Source organism: Lacerta agilis, chromosome Z, assembly GCF_009819535.1.
Source record: "Lacerta agilis isolate rLacAgi1 chromosome Z, rLacAgi1.pri, whole genome shotgun sequence".
NCBI classification, from domain to species: domain Eukaryota; kingdom Metazoa; phylum Chordata; class Lepidosauria; order Squamata; family Lacertidae; genus Lacerta; species Lacerta agilis.
The window spans coordinates 41826750-41848212 of NC_046331.1; positions in this window are offsets into that span (position 1 = coordinate 41826750).

The following is a 21463-nucleotide window of genomic DNA, read 5'->3' on the forward strand; positions in this document are numbered from 1 at the left end:
AGCGCAACCCGAAGTATGACTGTATGTGACTTTCATAATTGGGTTGGCCAGGGAGCAGAGAGATTATGGGTGGAATTCAATGCAGAACTAAGGAGTTTGTTTGATTAGCACAAGTATTTCTGTGTGCCTGTGTGGTGTAGTGGTTAAGAGCGGTAGACTTGTAATCTGGTGAACCGGGTTCGCTTTCCTGCTCCTCCACATGCAGCTGCTGGGTGACCTTGGGCTAGTCACACTTCTTTGAAGTCTCTCAGCCCCACTCACCTCACAGAGTGTTTGCTGTAGGGGAGGAAGAGAAAGGAGATTGTTAGCCACTTTGAGACTCCTTCGGGTAGTGAAAAGCGGGATATCAAATCCAAACTCTTCTTCTTCCTGGTGTAGCAATCCCCCATTCTCGTCCCCCTGCAGGCTGTTGTGGGGTTCTCCTGACTTCCCAATAACCACTTTTGGGGGATTGGAGGAAAGAGAAGAGATAATACCCATTATACTAGTGAAAGCTTTTGCACAAGCTTCCACTAATGGAACCCATTAGTTGAATGGGGCCCAAAATGTCTTAAAACTGAAAGAGGGGAAAAGAGATGCAGGCATATACAGTGGTACCTCTGGTTGTGGACACGATCTGTTCTGGGGTGCTGTTTGCATGCACGTGCAGCGAAACCCAGAAGTAAACACTTCTGGGTTTGCCGCGTTCTTAACATGAAAAAACGCAACCTGAAGCAGCTGTAACCCGAGGTATGACTGTATAAGAGAAGGCATATACATGCATATATGTTATATGCATAATTAATTATGTAAATCACAGAAATTACATTGCCCATTAAGTTATTCCACTCCATTAATTTCAGTTCACAGAAAACACAAGACAAATAGGTGGAAATGCAATTAATTACATATAACGCGGGTGGCACTATGGTCTAAACCACAGAACCTAGGGCTTGCCGATCAGAAGGTCGGCGGTTTCAATCCCTGTGACGGGGTGAGCTCCTGTTGTTCAGTCCCAGCTCCTGCCCACCTAGCAGTTCAAAAGCATGTCAAAGTGCAGGTAGATAAATAGGTACCGCTCCAACAAGAAGGTAAACGGCATTTCCGTCTGCTGCTCTGGTTTGCCAGAAGCAGCTGAGTCATGCTGGCCACATGATCCGGAAGCTGTATGCTGGCTCCCTTGGCCAATAAAGCAAGATGAGCGCCGCAAACCCAGAATCGTTCGCGACTGGACCTAATGGTCAGGGGTCTCTTTACCTTTACCTTTACATATAATTTGCAGACTGAAAGTAGTAACAGTGAATGTTGATTGATTTCTGTTCTGGACATAGGACAAATAAGCAGACACAGGAAAATTCTGCTCCCATTTCCATTTTCATCATAATCCTCTGACATCAAGACTCTCTGAAAAGAAAGATGTGCCTAATGCTGGCAAATTTAGTACACTCTCTGTGGTTTGCATTTGTGAATATTCATGTGTTTGGGGTTTCGTGCTGAAACTCTTTTATGACCCAACAAATTTAGAATGTACGAAAGATGTCAGCATGAAAGTCTTGTTGACAGATTCTGTGCTATTCATAATTTTATAAACCTTATAATTAGAGCAGGCATAGGCAAACACAGCCCTCCATATGTTTTGGGACGACAAGTCCCATCATCCCTGACCACTGGTCCTGGTAGCTAGGGATCATTGGAGTTGTAGTCCTAAAACATCTGGAGGGCCGAGTTTGCCTATGTCTGAATTAGAGGAAGAAAGGGGAACTGGATTTAGTATCACCAGCCTTGATTGCCTCTCTTCTAAGAGAGCACACACATATACACACACAACTACACAGTTGGATCAGGGCCATTTATAGAGAACCAAAGCAGTTAGTGGGTGCACCTTTTACAGAAAAAGACATTTTGAAGCGAAGCAATAAACTTCAGAAAAACAGGAGTTCACAGCAAAAGGTTAAGAGTCTCAGGATGATGTTGTGACTCTGATAATAAGAGAAAAGAAGCCACTGACCTAGACAAGTGGAGTCGCTGCTTCCTTTAGATCCCCAATGGTTTTTGATTCAATGCTTTCTTCTGCTTTGGATGAGAAAGCACCGGTTTCATTTTATTTTTTCATTTTTTCATTTTTCACTTTTTTAAAAATACTCACATTGATCTTCAACAGACTACTTATGGACCTTTGGCCATCAGAAGTTCTTCTGAAGCCCTGGAAGATGAACCTTACAGAAGCAGAAATGTGTTATTATAGATAATTCGGCAACCTTTTCTATGTCTAACATGGTCAGAGTGATGCATGCCTTAGTTACATGATCCCATATGGATTGCTGTGACTGTAACATGTTCTGTATGGGGCTGGCCTTTGGAAAGTGGTCAGAAATTTCAGTGGTTTAGTTCAATATTCTGCAGCCCGATTGCTGACTGGAGCCAGCTACAGGGATAGAATCTCCCTTGTTATAACAGTTCCACTGGTTACAAGGGCAGGACCCTCAACAATATCCTTTTTAACTACATATACAAACCTCCTTTTCAACAATATCATTATTATTTTCTACCCATTTTTTTCACTTTCTCACGCCCTCTTACACACTCACACAAACAAGCAATTTCACTACAACCAACCAAAGACAACCAACCAAACCCTAGGCCACCCCCAACATCTCTCACCACCAAGGAAATATAACAAACAAATGGAAGCAGAACCCACACAAGTGACACTGACACAAAACCCCCACACATACACTAAGTAGAAAAATAGAAGCATTGCCACCTGACCCCACCCCTCTCACCATTCCCCCCTCTTCCCCCCTCTTTTCTTCCCAGCCTTATACTGTATGCCACACTAATGTCTCACAACAAACATAACTGATCTGTAGAAAACACAACTTGAAAAAAGAGACAATGCACATATTTTTTTTAAAACTAATAAATCTTTAATAAAAATTATTTTTGAAAAAAATGTGCCATTAGAATCATGGACCATCCCATTCAACCATCTTCTTGATGAGGACATCCAGAGCTAGAGTGTCTCCAACAAAGGGCTTCCAAGCCTCTCGCACCCATACCATACCTTTGAAGCATGTGGCTTCCCCAAAAGAATCCTGGGAACCCATCAGAGCTACAGTTTCCAGCACCTGTAACGAACTACAGTTCTCCAGATTCTTTGGGGGAAGCAACATGCTTTAAATGTATTGTATGGGTCTGTTTGAAAACCTTCCGTGAGGGAGTTTACCAGGAAATTGGCTCTGTTGTAGAACTGCTCTGATTGTTCAGAGGGTCTCTCGCCATGTTCAACTGGTATCTGCCCTCCTGTTCTTTAAGCCAAGGTTTCCCCAAAAATGCTTTTGTTATGCCTCACCCAGTTTGTCTGTGAGCTTAAATGTCCCTGTGAAATATTGATAATTGATTCTTAATTGTCTTTTTATTGCATCCTTTACATTTTATATCATATTGCAACCTGAATTTTATGGAATGCACATCGTAATGCAATAACATGCAGTATAAGAAATAAAATAAGCAATAAGTATACAATTAAAAATCATATGGCAGTGCATTGCAATTGCTACAGCAGGAGAAAAATCATTAGGTGGTCTACCAAGGCCCTCAGCAAAGAAAAAAAGAAAAAAAAGGTGTATACCTCTGAGTCATAGATGTCTGGAAAATGGAAGTTACCTTTCCTGCATCAATTAGGATTTAAAAAAAAAGTTTCTGAAGAACTGTAGTAGCCAAGGGTGGATGAATCCGACAACTAGAGTTTCACACCGTTTCTCATTTTTCCAGCCTTAAATTCACTTCTCCACATTTCCACTGCAATTTGTGATTTGTTTTATTTTAAAATGTCCTCATGAAAATTCATCAGCATTTTAGTGCCAAGTTCTCATAACAAACATCCTTTAATGCAGTTTTAACATTTGTCCACATTTTTGCAAGCAATTCCCCCTAACGTTATCTATTTTGAATGTTATTCTCACTGAGATAAACATTTTTGTGCGTGTTTGATTGAGCTACTGCATTGTACAATTTGGGGGGGGGGAGTGAATTCAAAACAATAGTATTATTTCAGTTCACATCTTGGTTTGAGAAATGTAAATTAGGTAGTTTTTTATTATTAAAATGCAAACATAATTGAATGGTCCATCTCCATTTTTACTACCAGGTTCCATTCCCATGCCTTAGGTTTTGCATTTTGCAACAAACGAACGCCCCACTGTCAGCAGCAGAGCAAGCCAATCGGGCGCCTGGGGCGGCACGTGTGCCCTGTGCCCAGGGGTGGGGCCAGCTGCCCATGGGGCAGGGCGAGCCATGGCAAGACGATCCATGGGGCCTTCAAGGAGTCTGCCTGCCTCCTCCCACTCAGCCGCCCTACAGCTGAGGGGGAGGCGGTGGGCAGACTGTTTGGGGCAGTGGCAGTGTGGAGCTTGTGCGCATAAACCACCACGTCACTCCCAGGAGAGATGTGTGGCTCAGGCGCACTGCAGGCCCCATGGTGAGTGCTGCCCAGCATTTTGTCACCCCCCCCCTCAGTGGTGACACCTGGGGCAGCCCATCCCCACCACACACCCCTTCCTCCACCCTTGCGCACTGTCAGCCTATGATGCGCAAAAGGCACTCTTTCATCCAAATCACTCCCAACTATGTGCCAAGAAAGAAAGAAAGAAAGAAAGAAAGAAAGAAAGAAAGAAAGAATCTTTGTTGATGAGAGCTCATCTCTGTGGCTTTTCACAAATACAGCCCAGCGGGTATGATGGCACCACTTGGAGGTATGCCTGTTTTTAAGGCCGTGTGCCATACCCAAACCATCTAACAAATGCCGCACGGCAGATGGATCCTCATCGCAGGCTCGGAAAGGTACAGCGCAGCAAGTAGCGAAGATTGATACCTCCTTGCAGAGCTTCAATTTGGGTGCTGAAAACAGCAGGTTGCTGCAGATATTTCAGCATATTTATTGGAGCATTAAAGGGGATTCGTGGTTCTGCTAACTAATATATACACAGGCCTATGTGAAAAACCTGAGTATATTAAGCTTTCCTCCTCAATGCTGAATTATACTGAGTAGCTTAAAACACAATAAAGTCTAAGTAATACCCACTTTAAGGCTGGGCCATAAATTGACTGCCTCGCAAATTTGACGGGATTTTGCACTTCACAAATGTCAGTGTTATTTGCTGCCGAGGAACATCAGTCCCACTTGCCTCTCTTAGCCGACTGTGTCAAAACTCCCCATCAGCTTTAAACTACCCTGCAGGCGCTTTTATGTCATTTCGGAGGTGCTTGGTTACACAGCCACTCAGGTATAAATATTCTCCCCTGTCTCATAAGTTCCTATGCTCCAACTGTCCCTATTTACCATGGCGCAGCCCCTGTCCCTGGTAAATTATTACCCTTTTCTTGCCTCAGGAGGCAATGCCTTGTTGAAATGTCCTTTGGTGTGAGTTGCTAGCATTGCCATTCCCTGGGGTTTCACTCCCCTTTCAAGGTCTCTAGAAGTTCAATCTCAGACTGGAGCATGGGTGCATCCTGCAGCTAGTGCACTAATTGTTTGTTTGTTTGTTTGTTTGTTTGTTTGTTTGTTTGTTTTATATACCATCCTATGCCCGTAGATCTCAGGGAAGTTCACAACATAAAATCACAACATAACAAAAACAAAGGCAGCCCCATACTCCCCCCCTTCCACAACGCATTTTAAAAGGGTGTCAGATGTCAATCAGTCAAAGGACTGGTTAAAGAGGAACATTTCTGCCTGGCACCTAAAGGTGTATAATGAAGGTGCCAGCTGAACCTCCCTGGGGAGAGCATGCCACAAATAGGGAGCCTCTGCAGAAAAGGCCCCTTCTCATGTTATCATCCTCTAAGCCTCTCATGGAAGAGGCACACAAAGAAGGGCCTCAGATCATGATTTCAGGGTCTGGGTAGGTCCATATGGAGAGAGGCGGTCCTGGAGGTAATGTGGTCCTGAGACTTTTAAGGCTTTGTAGGTCAAAACCAGCAACCAGGCCTCTGGATTCTGTACTGGCTGAAGTTCCAAACCATCTTCAGAGGCAGCCCTATGTATAACACATTCTAGTAATCTAACCTAGAGGTTACTAGAGCATAGACATTGGTAGATAGGCTGCCCCTGTCCAGATAAGGGCACAGCAGGGCTACCAGCCGAAGCTCATGGAAGGCACTCAGCGCCACTGAGGTCACCTGAGCCTCGACTGACAGTAAAAGATCCTGGAGTACCCCCAAGCTATGTACCTGCTCCAGAGAGAGTGTTGGTAAACACATGTGCACAGACACTGAGGCACAATTTGTTGTTGTTTAGTCATCTTAGTCGTGTTTGGCTCTCCATGACCCCATGAACCAGAGTATGCCTTGGAAACTCTCGCTTTCTTCCCAAAGCTTCTCCTTATGTCCATGGATTTTTCTTGGCAATATAGTGGAGTGGTTTGCCAGTTCTTTCACCAGGTGGATCACATTTAGTCTAAACTCTCAGCTATGACCTGTCGGTCTTGGGTGACCCTGCACAGCATAGCTCATAGCTTCTTGGAGTTATTCAAGCCCCTTCATCACAACAAGGCAGTGATCCATGAAGGGAGAGGCTCAATTAGGGGTGGGCAAATTATGGAGGAAAGTAGTCAGGATACTAGTCAGGGTGGCTTTGCTTTTTCTCCACGGTCAGAGGCAGGGGTGCTTTTGAATACCATCTTCTGGAAGCTGCGTGAGAAAGGAGTGCTCTTGTGCCTGTAAGCTTGCAGGCTTACTAGCAGGCACCTGGATGGCCACTGTTAGGGCAGGATGCTGGACTTGATGATCCAACTGGCTCTTCCCATATTCAGCTCCAGTTTCTTGTTGTTGCTTCTTTTCTCCATATTTCCACATCAGATTGCAAATTCTTTTTATTTTAAAAAAAGTATTCACGAATTTTTCCCAGCATTTCAGTGCAAATGTTTCCCACTATACATGTCCATCAATGTATGCAGATTTCCCTCATATAATCATCCATTGTCCAGTAGCATGGGTCTTAGGTGGTTCCTTAGCCCTGATTTGCTGACTCCTTTTGACAGTTTGTTTGTTGATTTGTTGATTTGTTTGTTTGTTTGTTTGTTGGACAGCTATTTCTTAAGTAGAGTGATATATAAAGTTATACATTTATCCAAAGCTTCAACAACAGGAAAACACTCCCAAGGTGTGTAGGTGTGTGATGCCCCCTTACAGTAGGCATTGCAGCTAGCTGCAAAACAAGCAATTATAGGCACCAAAACTATGTTACTGCACTTCTAGACTTGCCGGTGTGTGTGCATTGTTGATGATGCTGATGCTATTTTAAATCACAAAGGTTACATCCCCACAAGATACTTATTTTCTCTCTTAATCCACTTTGCTAACTAAGACCTCATCTGCACAATACATCTAAAGCAATATCATACCACTTTAAACAGGTGTAGGTTTCCTCAAAGAATCGTAGGAGCTGTAGTTTGTTAATGGTGCTGAGAGTTGTCAGGTCATCCCTATTTCTCTCTCAGCACTACAATTCCCAGATTTTCCTGGGAAGAGGGATTGACTTCTAAACCATTCTGGGAATTGTAACTCTGTGAGGGGTAAAACTGTCTCCTAACAACTCTCAGCATCCTTAATGAACTACAGTTCCCAGGATCTTTGGGGCAAGACATGACTGTTGAATATAGTATGATACAGCTTTCAATGTATAGTGCAGATAGAGCCTGAGGCAAGCTTCCATTGCAGAAATACCAGTTTATTTAAGAACATTTCATCAGTATGCAGATTCTTGCAATGAAAAAAAGTAGGAGGAAGTTTGCACAATCACCACTCAGGAGTTATAATTAAGCCTTAAATCTTCAGAGTTCAGCTTAATTCTTGTCACATCACACTTGCTTTTTTAAATGTTGCTATTGTTGTTCTAACTGTATGATGCAAAAGAAAGTTGCATGTTACAAAGGAGCAACTGCACTGCCTGCATTTTCAAACAGCTTTGTTGGGACTGGTAAATGGACACACATAAACAAGAGAACATGCCAGAAGTGGTCAAAAGGTTAGGACCAAAGCATCACCAAGGATCTAGGAACTCACCAGGTCTCATGAAGACCTTGTTTCTGAAACAAGACACAGAGGCTACCTTAGCCAATCTGATGCCCACCAGACATGTTGGACTACAACTCCCATCAGCCCTTCCCAGTACAACTATGTGGACTGGGGCAGGTGGAAATTGTTGTCCAAGACATTAGGAGGGGATCAGTTGAGGGAAGGCTGCTCATCCAGAAGAGGAAGTTTTCTCATGCTCCTTTCTGTTCACAACGATCCATTCCAATTCCAGCATTTTCAAAAGAGAAATCAAGAGTGGAGAATAAAGCAGCATAGAAAAATATATAAACATATGAAACAGATCTAAAATTCAGTGGACTCAAAGACATTGCAGTTCAAGAAACTTAAGAAAAAGTTATGATTACAGGCAACCTTTCTGGGATCTGTCCAGTCAGTGGTGGAGCATCTGTTTTGCATGCAAAAGATCCCAGGTTCAATTCCTGGAATCTCCAGGTAGGACTATGAAAGGCTGAAAACCCTGGAGAGGCACTGCCAGTCAACATATTGACAGTATTGAGCTAGATATTGATATTGAGATAGTGGTCTGGCTTCCTATGCTCCTAAGGTATTCTATAACCATGGTACCATCACTGAGGAGACCCTTTCCCAAGAAACCAGCCTGAGAATGGCCTTGGAAGATGACCTCTGACTCCAAGTAGGTGTACAGTGGTACCTCTGGCTGCGAACAGGATCCGTTCCGGAGCCCCATTCGCAACCTGAAAGGTCCGCAACCTGAAGCGCCGCGTCTGCGCATTCACGCGACGCGATTCGGCACTTCTGCGCATGTGCGTGATGTCATTTTGCGCGTCTGCACATGCGCAAATTGCTGAACCCGGAAGTAACCCGTTCCGGTACTTCCGGGTTCGGCGCGTTCGTATCCTGTGATGAACGCAACTTGAAGCAATCGTAACCAGAGGTACGACTGTATGTGAAAGCAGACCATTCTTCAGGTAACCTGTTCCTAAACCATTTAGGCTTCTGAAGATGATTACCAGCATTGGAAATTCAGTAAAGTGGTTAAGCTCACCATAGGAAACAACTGTGTGGATAGCTTTTACTTGGCAAATAAAAACACACACTATACACATGCACTATTAACAGTTACTAGAAGTTTTCACTCTCTGAATCCAGAGATGGTTATTTGCTTTCGAAGTCCTTGCTGTGCCAAAGTTGACAAGGCAAGTATTAAGGCCAGTTGCTATCAAAGTCCTGAAACTGTCAGAGTTCTGTGAGTCCAGAAGCCCTGTAAGTTGTACAACATAGACAAGCTCTTCTTAAAGTCCTCTACATTTCTACAGTTCCAAAGATTTCTCCAACAGTCTTCATGAGTTTCCAATACTCTCCAACAATAAATGCTGTAGCATGAGCCCTTGACATACCTAGTGCTACATGATAGTTTGCCCAGAAAGTCAGATAAGACCACCACAAGATACATGCAGCTGCACTGGGGTGGGGGGGAGTAATTTATGCCAATTTGTGTGGAATTAACCCTTTTACAGGGGACCCAGGTGGCGCTGTGGGTTAAACCACAGAGTCTAGGGCTTGCCGATCAGAAGGTCGGCGGTTCGAATCCCTGCGACGGAGTGAGCTCCTGTTGTTCGGTCCTAGCTCCTGCCCACCTAGCAGTTCGAAAGCACGTCAAAAGTGCAAGTAGATAAATAGGGACCGCTCCAGCGGGAAGGTAAACGGCGTTTCCGTGTGCTGCTCTGGTTAGCCAGGAGCGGCTTTGTCATGCTGGCCACATGACCCGGAAGCTGTCTGCGGACAAACGCCGGCTCCCTCGGCCTATATAGCGAGATGAGCGCCGCAACCCCAGAGTCGGACACGACTGGACCTGATGGTCAGGGGTCCCTTTACCTTTACCTAACCCTTTTACACTTTACTTAACAACCATCACTTAGATATGTTGTCAAATAAACTGAAATATTTCATTCTGGGTGGTTGAATATGTTTTTGCTATCACAGGAATACCAGGCACTGCCCGCCATCCTTTCCAAAACCCACCAGTCCTTTAAGGATATCACGAAGTGTGGTGATTAAGCATCCTGCCTTTTTTGTTTTCTTTTTTGCTCCTTTCTGTACTGCATCTCTCAAGCAGAACATGAAAGCTCTGATATGATAAACAGCAAAGCTTGTTCCGGGGAAAAAGTTCTAGTTATAAAGCACAAGCACTGTATCCCCAGTAAAGCTTCTTACAAAATACTTCTTTGCTAAGACATAGGAGAGGTGCGTTCATAGGAAGATCTAAATCCAAATGCTCTTTATACTCAGGAAGAAGCACCTTCAGAGAGGGGGAAATGTGGCACAGTTGCACCTCTGAGACTATGATACCAAAGGCAAAATTGGCTGGCTTTAACCTTCCTGCACAGCACTTAATCTAACTGAAGACTCACTCAGGAGTCACACTAAACAAGTGGAAGTCTTTGAAAAGGAGAAGAAGAAACAAATCCCCTAGCTAACTAGTTTTTTTCCGTTTTTGTCTGTGTGCTGCTCCCCTCCTCCCACCTACAAATACCCACTAATTTCCACTGAATTAATGCCATTATTCAGCTTTACATTTGCATTTTTATTTGAGTTTTCAGAATTTATAAAAGAGAATGCAGATCTTCAAGTTCCAAAACAGAGAGAGAGAGAGAGAGAGAGAAATGAAAAAGAAAACGAAGTAGCATTGTCTCCAGGAATTATTTATTCTAAATTGTTTAAAAATTAATAAATAAGAAGTGAAAATAAGAGTAAGGGGGAGAGGGAAAACATTCATTTATTTCACACTCAATTAAAGGGGTTATCAAAGCATTATTTGTGATTCTATAAACATTTAAATATTGGTTTGAAAAATTGCACTATTCGAACCAATGGATCCAGCCCACAGATCTGTTTGACATGAAATGGATATATTTAGTTCATTTAAAAGCCTAAAGCATCTCCCAAACTTTTTTATCCATGAATTAATCAAAGGAGGGGCTTTCTATAGCTAATTCCCTGGCGTTATAATCTTAGTTGATGATAAGGAATAAAATACACAACTTCCACTGGGATCTGTTTCCAAAGCCTACCAAAAATCCAGTCATAATTGCTACTAGTGGTAGAACAATATCTGGTACATTTCCAATAAGTCCTGCTCAGACATCCAATCAGTGTACAATGAACATATGAAATGGAGATTGAAGCCACACCTTCTGTCCCCACCCTCTGAACTCCAAGACTTTAATCAAGCCCACCTAGAGTGATTTAAGGCTATCAGAATGTGGGAAGGGGTCTGGTAGGAAGGAGAGGCAGGAAGAAGGAAAGACAGAGCTAGGAGCTCTCCTTACCTGGCAAGGCCCCTCAAATCAGTTCAAAACCCATACCTGGGTCAGCTGCACATCAATCCAGGTTGTATTGAGGCTGCTCAAATCAGGTGCCAGAATAGTTGGGGGGGGGAGTATGCAGAGGTATGTGTACCCCTAAACATTTTGTGAATCTAAGTTTGGCCTCTTTGAGGGGCAGTATTTCAATATGAGTAGGAAAATGAGAGTACCCCCAATTTTTTTTAGAAAAAAGCACTGGACTCAACTACATTAGTCAAAAACCAGAATTTTGAATGCATTATATATATATTTTAATTTTAATTATATTTTATTTCCATTCTTCATTCATTACAATCCACCTTTACATCCATATACAAATAGCGAATAGCGAAATAGAAAAATTTCGCTAATAGCGAAATAGAAAAATAGAAAAATGCATATACATATCTTCACACACACACCCCTTTTCCCTTCTCACTTCCCTCCACCCCCATCTCAATTTCCTTTAATCTTTACATTGTTATCAACTTGCATTCCTTACTTCCTCTTATCCTTTTCTCCCCCTTTATGGGATACTATTTATCTTCCATTAAACACTACTTTATATACTTCACATTTTAATCTAGGCACATTAGCACATTGTTTTTTGAGCAGTACTTTGCCAAATAATATTCATAATATTTCCATTCATTTCTTAACTTTTGGTTAGACTGATTTCGTATTGCCGCTGTTAATTTGGCCAAGGTCAAATATTCATTTAATTTATTAATCCAATCTTCCTTTGTTGGTATTTTCTGTGATTTCCAATTCTTAGCTGTTACCATTCTTGCCACTGTAGTTGCGTACAAAAATAATTTTTTATTTATCTGTGGTATTTCTTGATTTAATAGACCCAACAGGTATGCTTCCGGTCTTTTGATTATTGATAATTTTAACATCTTCTTAATTTCCTCATGTATCGTTGTCCAAAAAGGTCTGATTGTCTCACACATCCACCACATATGCATTACCGACCCCACCTCCTTCTCACACCTCCAACAAATGTTGGTATTCCTCTTGTAGATTTTTGCTAACTTAACAGGTGTTATATGCCACCTGTAGAACATTTTAATAAAAATTTTCTCTAATTGTATATGAGGCCGTAAATTGTATATCATACCTCCATAGTTTTCCCCACTGCTCTAAGTTAATAATTTGCCCAAGATCCTTTGACCATTTTATCATCAATTTTGAATGCATTATAAACATGCAACACAAGATGGTGCTGGAGAGCAAAAAAATAATTTCTGTGATTTTCCATAGTGCCTCCCCCTTTTTGTTATAACAATTTAATTTCTGACTTATTTATAGTGGGGGGGGGGGTCCCTGTGTGTAGATCCACCCTAGCTCTGCACATATATATGAACGTATTATCTGGATCAACTGCAAAGATCTTTAGTCAGACTTTAACATGGGATGCTTCCCCTTGATACTTTATTGTGGATACAGTGCTGTTCACATATGCATGTTTTGTAAAAATTTCCATATGCATGTTTTGCAAATTTCCAACATCATCAAAATACTGTCCCATAACTTTCCCCCTCCCCATTTAATCGGGGGGAAAGGTCAGACCACATGCATGCACAGAAAGGAGGGGACAGCACAAAAGAAACAACTAGATGACTGCAACTGATATTGTCCACACATTGCCCAAGTGAAGCTCACAGCAAATAGACATAGGGCCAGCCCTACCATTAGACAGACTGCCTCAGGTGACAATGCCCTGTTTAGGGGTACTCTCATTTTGGCTTATCCCACTCCCCCTAGCCCCCTTCCTCCCCCCCCAACCCCCTCCCAACTCCAGGACAAGGGACTGAAGGCAGCGGTGGCACTGAAAGGATGGGAAGACACCAGAGACAACAGAGTTAGCTTGAGTGAGGAGGGGCGAGCGCTTGCCATCTGGCTCTAGCCTAGCAAGAGGAGGGAGAGAACCGTTGCCTCCACCACGGCCACCCCAGACTCTGCCATGTCGGTCCATTGGTCGGTCCGTCTGATGGGGCAACACAAAATGTTTAGGGGTATCCGTACCCTTGCATCCCCCCAGTAAAAAAGCATTGGATATGTGAGGGAACATCTTCTGTACAAAGTGAGGAATTCCCACCATACAGAATTACATCTAGTATTATCACTGTATAGCTTCCGCCATATTTTGGAGATGTACCTCTTTACATGGCCCTTCGGCCTCAATATATATAAGCTTTGCAACTTCTCTGTCTGAATCCCAGATCCTGAACCAGGAAAAACACCAGGGAAAAACATTCCTCTTCTCTTTGGCCTTTGGCTGATTAAACAATCTATGACCTTTTAAACTGTGTGTGGTGGAACGTTATTTGTTTGCTACTACATTGTGTATTTTTGTGTTTTTATATATTGTAAACCACCCTGTGATCCTTGGATGAAAGCCAGTATGTAAATTCAAATTCTAATAATAATAATAATAATAATAATAATAATAATAATAATATCCATCCTCCGAACTGCATGCTTATTTGAAAACCCTGATTTAACAACATGGAAGACCCTGAATTTGCTTGAGGACCCACATCCAGGCAGTTCGTCCCTGGGTCATCTCAGATTATATCACAGCTGCTCTGAAGCACCAAATCAGGCTCTGAATTGGATCCAGTGGGGAAGGGAGTACATGCCCTGCCCTGCATGAATTTCTGGTTGGAAATTGCTGTGACTGATTTTTAATATTGTATTTGTATAATGTTGCAACCCACCCAGGGTTTCTTATGGGGAAGGATGGGTAAGAAATCCAATTATTATAATATTATTTTCTTTTGTGGGGACTCCTCTGGCTGCCCCTTCCATCAGAAGTAAGGTGTGATGGGGGCCTTTTTGTAGTGACATCTCATTCCCCCCCTCTAGCTCACCATATAAAAAACAGATAAAAATTAAAATTACCCAGCCTTTTCATCTTGAATGGGATTTAACTTTGTTTAAGTGGTTTATAGCTGCTGCTGCTGCCTTTGAATGTTCTTATTGTGCTATGAGATGTTGATTCTGTATTGTCATAAACTGCCCTGGGGATTTTCTTTTAATGGAAGGGTGGTACAGAAATGTTTTAAATTGAATCAGAATGGACTTAAAAGCAGGGAGGCACAGGATTTTGATATTTCCTTTCCAAAATTTGGATTAGTTATTGCACTTGCTGTGTTTCCCCCACCCCCATTATTGATTCATTACCTTTACTGCCTCAGCCACAAAACATCTGCATCACTGATGGGTACACGGCACTTAACTTCCTCCATCGCGCCTGCCAATAGCACTTTAAGCTGCATTACGTTAGGAAAGGGTTGGTTTTCCTTCGTAAATAGCACAGGGTGGAAAGCCTGTCTAAGCTCTGTGTTTATATTTTTTTAATTTATTTTTTGCTGCAGTGATAGCCACCAACTTTGATGGCTTTGAAAGACATATTCATAGAAGCTGAGACTATCAATGGCTAATAGTCACAATGGCTCTGCTCTTCCTCCATGGCTGGAGACACCAGTGCTTCTGAATACCAGCTACTGGAAACCACAGGAGGAGCGAGGAGTCTCATGCTCACGTCCTGCTTGCAAGTCTTCAACAGGCATCCTACTTGGCCACTGTGAGAACAGGATGCTGGACCAGGTGTACCATTAGCCAAATCTAGCATGGCTCTTAGGTTCTTGTGCTCTTAGGTGCCACGGTAGAATTCTCTAATGCACCTGAAGCAGGAGTGGCAAGCCATGCTGTATAACACATCTCTGCCCTCCAACAGTGGGGAGACACTAGTGGGGTTTTGGAGAAACAGCCAGGGGCTGCTGCTACTGTTGCCTCAGGGATGTAAGAAGGCGTTGTTTTCCATGTCACCTTCTTACATCCCTTACAGCGTTCAGCACTGTTTCTATTCCGCTGCAATTTTTCTTTCACCCAAAACAGTTATTTATCTTGCTGTCTTCTCCCAGACCTTTGGCTAATTAAACAATCTATTACCTTTTAAACTGAGTCGTGTGCATGTGTTGATTTGTTTGCTATTCTGTTTGCTTTTATGGCAGACCACACCTGGAATACTGTGTCTAATTTTGGGTTCAACAGTTTAAGAAGGATGTTGACAAGCTGGAACGTGTGCAGAGGAGGGCAACCAAGATGATCAGGGGTCTGGAAACCAAACCTTACGAGGAGCACTTGAAGGAGCTGAGTACCGGTATGTTTAGCCTGGTAAAGAGGAGACTGAAAGGAGATAGAATAGCCATCTTCAAATATCTCCATGTAAGATGGAGCAAGCTTCTTTTTCTCCTTCTCTGGTAGGTAGGACTTGAACCAATGGCTTCAAGTTACAAGAAAAGAGATTCTGACTAAACATACGAAAAAACTTTCTGACAGGAAGGCTCTCACGAGAGATGGTGGACTCTCCTTCCTTGGAGATTTTAAAGCTGTTATGGATGCTTTAGCTGAGATTCCTGCATTGCAGGGAGTTGGACCAGATGACCCTCGAGGTCCCTTCCATCTCTACGATTCCATGTTATAGGTTTTTGTGTTTTCATAATGTAAACTGTGCTGTGATCCTCAGATGAATATTATATTAATCATAATATTGTATTAATATCATATATAATATTAATATCACAATCACCATTATCAGTTTTAATAATAGTGGCTGTCAGCTTCTTCCTCCTTAGTGTAAGTGCTGCACTTGTAGAAATTAGCAGGAAGAAGAATAGGGGCAAAACTTGTCATTGGCTCTGACCTCCTGCGCCAGTCACCACAGAATCACTCCAGTGTAGGAACTGTCCACTTCTTCTTACTCTCTGCTTCGACCACTTACTGGTCTCCTCTTTGACCTGTTACTGGGAAGCCACTGTGAGAACAGGATGCTGGACAAAGAATGGACAAGGCAAATATTGTTGTCTGAATGGAGGGAGGGTGCCGTTTACAGCTCCACTTCAGACAGCAAAATTTCTTGGGTCAGCACTGATTATTTACAAAGCAGGACAGAACATGGCATGCAAGAAAGATGGATGTTTCTTTATATGAATGAGTGTATGGAAGTGATTCCATGCAGAAAGCACAGTGGAGTGATTATTGGATCATTTCAATGCACACAACTCAATCCGTCTGCATGTTATCAATGTAACACTGTAGTTTGAGTAGAGAAATAGGAGTTTATGCAACCTACTGTGGAGATTGTCTTTTCCTTCTCTTGATGCAAAATAGAAGCAAAATCCTGTAGAGGTGAAAGGAACAAACACTGTCGGGCCTCTTGGCTTCTGATCAGCTTCCCAAGGAGTGATGTCTGAGACTAAGTCTTGTGCAAGGCAAACATCAAATGGCATCAGTGCCACCTTGTGGTACCTGGTTTATCAAGCAGTTTATCCAGCTTTCTTTTTCTTAAACATCCAGCTGCTAAAAAGCCAGCCTGAGTGCTAAGCAGAGACTGGGGAGCGATCTGCAGAACTTGGATTCTAAAGCGAGTCCCCTGATGCAATCCAGATGGATCATGAACTAGATTGGATCATGAACCCCTTCAGGGAAAATTGAGAAGTTATCCTACCTGTGAAGAGTGCACTTAAGCTGAAGAACTTGTGACACTTCAGAAACTCTTGGCGCTCCAACCAACTCCCAACAGCCTCAACAGCCCCAACCAATGGCCAGAGTTGATGGGAGTCACAGCCTTCCAGTGAGCCACAGGCCCCAAATCCCTACTTTGACGCTGTAAACATTTTGAGAAACAGCGCCTGAATACAGGCAGCTTTAATGTTTAATTGAAAGTATACTAATTAATTAATTTCAAATACATCAAGTTTTAAACACATCAATAATAAATAAATTAAACTAGAAAGTACATGCTTTGAAACATTATGGTTTGCATCCAATGAAGCACTAAGTTAAAGTCACTTATTGGTTTATATGCAGGTTCCACTATTTGCACGATCACTATCCAAAAATTCACTTTGGTATCTGCACTTTGCCCAAATCTTGCTATGTGCTCCTCAGATTTACTTTTGCAAATAGCCAAATTCCTTGTTTTTTGTGCTTTATTGGTTGGCAGTAAACATTTTTGAATAGAAACCACAGAGAAAGGGAGAGGGGAAGAGACTGGGCGAAGCAGAGAGTAGGAAAAAAATGGAACAAATTGGGCAGCAGAAGTGGTTGGTCAAATCAATTTTTTACTTTGTATCTCTTTTGCTGATTGGCTGCAGCTATTTCAAGAAGAAACCATTGAGCAAGGAAATTGAACAAATCCCACATTAAAAAATATTCCTGTAGGAAAAATTAAAAATGTGAACTCATTATGCAAACACTTGCCTAATGAATGGTTTCCAGAGAACACATTGTGTTCAATAAGTGGGACCTACATGTACTTGTTCCACTGGCAGAATGTTGCTGATAACTTTGTTGTTTAATAAATGGCACACACTGTTGCGCAATAGCACACAAATGTCCTGCATTGCAGGGGGCTGAACTAGATGACCTTCAGTCTCCCTTCCAAATCTACAATTTTGTGATTCTATGTTGCATTGGATTCCTCTGTTGCAAAACATTAAAACTCACTTGTCTGCCAGCACAAGCGCTCTTGTGTTAGTGGTCAGAGAGCATTAGGTTCTGCCCTACAAATTCATTTGAACATCTGTCCTCAACCTGGTGCCCTCCAGATGTTGTTGGACTCGAATTCCCATTCTGACCAGCAAGACCAAAGATCAGCTGTCCAAAATGTTTGAAGGGCATCAGTCTGTGGGAGGCTGCATTAGAACATGAACTCAAATTATGGCCACGTTCTTTGAACAACAAAAACATATATAAGAAAACTAATTAACTTGACCTTAAAAATAAAGGTATCTGAAGAAGTGTGCATGCACACAAAAGCTCATACCAAGAACAAACTTAGTTGGTCTCTAAGGTGCTACTGGAAGGAATTTTTTTTATTTTTTATCTTGTTTTAAAAATAAAAGTCAAAGGTACATCCCAAAATGACATCAATGGTTTTTCCTCAGATAAAGGCTCACAGCTTTGCCGGTCCCCATTTTTGTTGCAAATTAAATCTTCATGATTATTAAATTCTGGTCAGACATTTTAGTTCCTTTGTACTCATTGGTCAGTAAAAAAAAACCAAACCAACAACATTGGGACATTATGGGACATTATAGGGTGGGAGAAACCGATTCATGCTGGGCTGCTGGGTGGAGCACTGACTACATAATTTTCCTAAGCAGGCAAGATCATTCTTCTTTTACAGTGCAGGTTCAATATCCAGGTTAAAGCTTTTTACTTTTCTGCAGTGGCTCCCCATTGTGGAACGCTCTCCCTGGGGAGGTTCTCCTGGCCCCTTCATTATACATATTTAGGCACCAGACAAAAACATTCCTCTTCTCTCAAGCCCTTGACTGATTTAATATTCTACAACCTTTAAACGTATCTCTGGGAAGGAGAGGTTATTGTTGTGTTGTTTTTGTTTTAATTATTTACTTGTGTTTTTATCTTGTATTTTATTCTGTGAACTGCCCTGAGAGCTTGTGATGGTCATAATCACCATCAGAAAAGCATACTGGATTAAGCCAGTGACCCACCTAGTCCAGCATCCTGTCCTCACAGTAGCTAGCCAGAAGGCTATAGGAAGCCAGCAAGCAGGACCCAAACACAAGAGCTCTCTCCCCTCCTCTGGTTTGCAGCAACTGGCATTCAGAAGCTAGGGTTGCCATATTTTGAAAAGGGAAAAAGAGGACATATTTGCTGACTTCTAAATCACTGAGCCTAGAGCTTGCCAATCAGAAGTTTGGTAGTTTGAATCCCCGCAACGGGGTAAGCTCCCATTGCTCGGTCCCTTCTCCTGCCAACCTAGCAGTTCAAAAGCACGTCAAAGTGCAAGTAGATAAATAGGTACCGCTCTGGCGGGAAGGTAAACAGCATTTCCATGTGCTGCTCTGGTTTGCCAGAAGCGGCTTAGTCATGCTGACCACATAACCCAGAAGCTGTACGCTGGCTCCCTCAGCCAGTAAAGTGAGATGAGCACCACAACCCCATTGTCGTCCGTGACTGGACTTAATGGTCAGGGGTCCCTTTACCCTTTACCTTTTACTTTTAACTATGGATCACTATGACGACTCTCGTTTTACATACCCATGAAAAAGAGGGCATGTCCTGGAAAAAGAGGACATATGGCAACCCTTCGAGAAGCATTACCACCTCCAGCAGTAGTGTTTGAGCATAGCCTTCAAGGTTAGTAGCCATTGATAGCTTTACCCTCTTCTGTGAATTTGTCTAATCTGCTTTTGGAGCCGGCCAAGTCAGTGGCCATCATTGCCTCTTATGGGAGCAAATTCCATTGTTTATGCGCTATGGAAAGAAGCCTTTTGCCTGTTTCTGAATCTGTTGTTGTTCTCATTTTTGGTTTCTAATGGAAATTCTAAAATCCTTGATGCAAAAGAAGACCCATCCCAACCTACTGGCACGTGTGGGCACCCAGGCGCTTCATACAATAGCTGCAGACAGAAGAAAATTACCAAAGGCAGGCCCCAGTGATCTGGAGGGAGCAGAGATAACCACACAAATGGCTTCTGTCATGCATCGGCAGGCTGACAGGTTAAGGCACAGCCCAAAACTTGCTCATTAGGCTACCTGGGGCTGGAGCTGTCACAGAGCTTAGCTTTAACAGAAGAGGGAAGAGATTAACTAGCATCACTCAAGAAGCAGCCACTCTCATCCCCGCTGGCAGGTCACCATCCCTGCCAGTAGCCAGAAGAAAAAAGAAAAGACAAAAAGAAAATTGTCATACATTCCTCACTGACAGGGTGAAGGAGCGTGCATTTCCATCCATAATTTGACCCACTGTCCATCAATCTTCACAATAAAGAAACATATAGAAATGGTTAGTTGCATCCCATTATAGTACTCCTCAGAGTAGACCCATTAAAATTAATCAGCCTTTCTTAGCAATGTGCGTTAATTTACATGGATCTTCTCCAGTTACGACTAACACTGTATACAACTTAATCTCTGAATTATACCAATAAAGAGGATTATCAACATGAATATTATTGCAAGCACATACAAAATACTAGGGGCTATGGGGTGCTAAGGGGAGGGTTAATATCTCATTTGGAGGACACATCATGCTCCTTCTGGGGTGGTTTCTTCATCTTTGGTCCTCACTCTGCACTTAGATCTCACCTGTGACTCATAGAAGCTGTCTGCCTGCAACAGCGGCTACACTCTGGGTACGGCTTTGACTGGCTGGCTAAACCAGGTGGAGGTAGCTGATGCATCTCAAACTCCCAGTGAGTTAGGGACTTTCCCAGAATGTAAAGGCAGGATCCAGTGGATTGAGTGGACGAGACCAATAGTTAGTCCAACGGTCAAGAAGGTGATTTTTGCACGTGCTATAGATTCTTAAAGAAATCAGCCCTGAGTGCTCACTGGAAGGATAGATCCTGAAGTTGGCCACCTCATGAGAAGAGAAGACTCCCTAGAAAAGACACTGATGTTGGGAAAGATGGAGGGCACAAGGAGAAGGGGACGACAGAGGATGAGATGGTTGGACAGTGTTCTCGAAGCTACTAACATGAGTCTGACCAAACGGCGGGAGGCAGTGAAGGATAGGTGTGCCTGGTGTGCTCTGGTCCATGGGGTCACGAAGAGTCGTGACTGAATGACTGAATGACTGAACAACAACAACAACATAGAGAGAAGTGAGTGGCAGATGTCAACCTGGGAAGGAAGCCCATCTAGAAGAAGGAAAACTCTAGTCCTAACCCTCCGCTGCCTTGTGTGAAATCTTCAGAAGAAGAAAAAGCTAAGAAATAAATCCTACACAAATCTGGAGTCCCTAAGATGGTTGGATGGTGCATTATATGATGGTTGGCAACAGTGAACACTGAACACTGAAGTGCAGTGTTGCCAAATGAAATTATGTACTCAGTGAGAATTAGGTCGCTTATACATGACTATTTTTGTATCTCCTAAATGGGAGCCAATTGATAACTTTTATTGTCATTTTCATGTTCAGTACCTTGAAATTAGCAAAGACTGGCTATTTTTATTTCAGGGGCATTTTGTGCTCTATGTGGTGATACCAGTTGCTATAGAGAGCAAACAGCAATCTGTGGACTCCCCAGAAAGAT